The sequence below is a fragment of the Leopardus geoffroyi genome, chromosome A2 (assembly GCF_018350155.1).
Source record: "Leopardus geoffroyi isolate Oge1 chromosome A2, O.geoffroyi_Oge1_pat1.0, whole genome shotgun sequence".
Lineage (NCBI taxonomy): Eukaryota > Metazoa > Chordata > Mammalia > Carnivora > Felidae > Leopardus > Leopardus geoffroyi.
In genome coordinates, this window is record NC_059331.1 from 157,514,414 (window position 1) to 157,518,307 (window position 3,894).

Sequence of the window (3,894 nt, forward strand, 5' to 3'; positions counted from 1 at the left end):
ATACCAGCCCTGCCTCCCAGAGAGAGAAGTATATTCCTTACCACCTACTCAAAGGAATTCAGTATTTTAATCATGGCACTCTCAGTTGGATGTAATCCACTTTTTTTTTTTTTCCAGTAGCAACTTGATCAATGCCTTTCATTCTCATTCCTTTCTTGATAATTGGATATCCTTTCAGGATAATTGACTCCTAAGCCTGACTCATGTTTGTCATCTACCCGGATGTCCGGGTTATATCCATCACCTATTTTCTAGATCACATGTCTTACTCTTCCTTTTCTTATTTCCTCCCTTACTTACCGGAACACATCCTTAAGTAACTTCCTCAGAAAAGTCCTTCGGAAATGGGAAATGTTTTTATTTTGCCCTCACTCTTGATTAGTAGTTGATAGTTGGTTGAATATACAATTTTAGGTCTAAAATAATTTACCTTAAGTTTAGAAGAAAGTTCATTCTTTTCACATTTGTTGTTACTAATTATAAGTGTGAAAGCAACCTGTGTCTTTTTCCTTTCTAGGTTTTTGTATTCTTTCTTTAGACATTTTTAAAATCTTCTTTTTATCTTTCATGATTCACCAAGACTGCACTACAACTGCATATAACAGAAATCTGATTAAAGTGACCATAAATGCTATTTTTAAATGTAACATGAATTCTAGAGGTTGAAAAAAATGCTCCAGGAAGTCACTAATGACTCAGGATCCTTCTAGCTTCCTTTCCTACCACATCATGTTGCTGAGGCAACATGAGACAGAGAGAGAAAGAGAGAGAGAGAGAGAGAGAGAGAGAGAGAGAGAGAGAACGAGTTGGGGAGGGGCAGAGGGAGAGGGAGAGAGGGGAGAGAGAGAATCCCAGTAGCCCCTATGCAGGGCTCAATCCCACGACCCTAGGATCATGATCTGAGGTGAAATTAAGAGTATCACCTCTACATTCTAGGCAGAACTGGGTCACATGACACCTTCACAAGGAAAATTGTAGAAAGAATTATTTTTAATTTGTAATTGTGCACACTTCCACCCTAATCCACTCTAAACAAAATTAGGGTACTTATATTGAGGAAGAGGGAAGAATGATCATGGGTTAGGCAACTAGTATCAGATGCTCCATTTGGTGAAAATTGTGTAAGACCAATTGAGGGCTTATCAATCAAAGACCATGTCTTTGGGGCACCTGACTGGCTCAGTCAGTTGGGCATCTGACTCTTGATTTCGGCTCAAGTCATGATCCCAGGGTCGTGGGATCGAGCCCTGCATAGGGTGTTGCACTGAGCATGGAGCCTGCTTGGGATTCTCTCTCCCCTACTTGTTCTCCCTCTCTCTCTCTCAAAAACAAAAAACAAAAACAAAAAAACATTTCCTTCATCAGCACTCATAAAGTTTCTTTTATTTTTTAAAAATAATTTCTTCCTCTTCATTTTCTCTAAATTTGATCCTTAAAATTCTTTTTGTTCAGATTTTAGGCCTCCTAGATTAAATGTGTCTCTTATCTTTTTCATCATTGATTTATGCTGAGCATTCAGAGATATTATCTTGAACTCATCTTAATTTTACTGAAATCATGTTAACAGTATGTAATTTTAAATATTTTTAATCTCAAAGTTTCTTCATTTCCTATTTCTTTTTAATAGCATCTTTTTCTTAATTTATGAATTCAGTATCTTTTCTGCCTTCTCTGAAGATACAAGTTCAAATTTTTTAAGTATTCTTCTTTGATCTTTATTTCTCCAGGGGTCATTTATTCTGAATATTTATCTTGGTCTTTCTCTTTCAGGCTGTGAATTTTGCTCCTATTTCTGATAATCCTTGATTACTAATTCATAAAGGAAAATGAAAGGCTGTTTTGCATAAGTAAGAATTATTCCCCAGCAGGACATTCTTCTGAATGGAAAGGCTGATTGGGACCTGTTTTGTAACTGGGCCATTCAGTTCGTCAGGATTGGCTTCGGATGACTTTTTTTTTTAAGGTATGTGGGTAAAAAATCAGACATTAGCCTTGAAATCAAAAATGTCATAATAAGAAAGAATTTAATCTCTGTGCAAACATCACACTGGAAGCCCTGCTTCTTGGAAAGGCGTTCAATTTCTCTACAAAAGTATTGTTGATATGAGGGTTGTCAATGGTTCTGTGTGCAGTGATGGAGAAAAGGTTGGAAGGAATCACTGAAGCAGTTATATGGCAGACAGAATTACAACAATGACTTGGTTTTACACCCTGCCTCACTCCTACTAGCCAAAGCTAGGAAACACACATCAGGGGACCTCAAGGCTTTCAAGCAAGCTGAGCAGCCACCACACTGCCAGAGGACGACCTTGTGCATATTCTGAGCATCCTCTGTGCCACTTCACCCACAACACGCTTTCATGGATGGTCCACATCCAAGAGATGGGATGAAATCTCTACTCTACCCTCACTCCTCTCTCTTAATTATTATGGGATTGTTTTTCTCAGTGGAGTCTCAGAAGAAGGGGGAGTCAAGTACATTTGTTTGGTCTAAAATTTAAAATCAGAAGCCTTATACACAATATTTCTTTTTATTACACAAGAACCTCTAAGCCTGTTTCAGCTCAGTCATTGTCAAGCTCATGACAGTGCTTTACCATGGACAATTTCAAACTGTCCAAAACTTAATTTGGGGTCATAAAAATCCCCCAAACTGGTTTTCTACAGAAAATTTCTCTTTTTTTTTTTTACAATTTTTTAAGTTATTTATTCATTTTGAGAGAGAGAAAGCACGCGCGTGTGCGCGCACACACACACACACACACACACACACACACACACAGGGGAGGGGCAGAGAGAAGGAGAGACAGAATCCCAAGCAGGCTCTATGCCATCAGCTCAGAGCCTGATACGGGGCTCAAAGCTGTGAACTGTGAGTTGGTAACCTGAGCCAAAACCAAGAGTTGGATGTTTAACCAATTGTGCCACTCAGGCATTCCTCTACAGGAAATTTCTAAGGAAGTTTCTGAACTAGAGCATTAACTCGATAACAGGCTTATCTTATTTTTGTTTTATGCTAGTGCTTTTCTCATCTGTTAACAGACCTGCTAATTTCATTATGTGACTGACCTCTTGGAAAGTTTATCAAGCCCTCAAACTGATTAAACAATAGCAGCAATTCCCCTTTCTTACTGATTTCATAGAAAATTTCCAGAAAGTTTAAATTGGTAAAAGCTGATTACTGGGCTAGAAATGAGAGATTTTCATCAATAAACTGAGTGGTCAGGATACTAAAATAAAGGAAAACATCTGTATGGGGCCTCTCCGCTTGCAATCCACACAGCTGTGTGCGTGGCCTCATCAGCTTGAGAATTTTCTCATAAGAGCATACGAACAAACACAGAGAAGAGAAAGGCAGGATTTAGCCCATCCCAGCCAACTCTAACTTGCCTGCCAAGTAGATAAAAAGACATGGCGGCCGATTCCCTGGGAAGACTAGTGCCTGCATCACCATGGAGACAGCTATTCTGCCCATCGAGTAGTGGGATTCTGTAAAACAAACAGAGCTGAACACAGAGATGGAGTGCTAGCACCAGGAGAGTGAGTGAGGGAAGGGGCAGGCTAAGTGAGAAGTAAAGGTGCCACACTGAATGCAGCTGTCACAGTGAGAGGAAAGAGCGTTGCAGGCAGTGACTCTCTAGATGGGAAAGACACAGCTGGTGACTGGACATCTGCCTTAGAGACCAGCCCAAACCACCATTCTTCCGCCTTTAAGTAGCTCCAGGCTCAAAGCAGGAGAGAAAATCTTGAGTGGGCTGAGTGTAACACGAAATGAGTGCGTTTACCCAGAACTGTGTTTTCACCCACCAGGTGGATTGGGGGAAGGGAGGGCTATGCAGATATTAAACTAATTACCTTTAAAATGTAAGTTGCTCTTCACACACTCGATTTGCA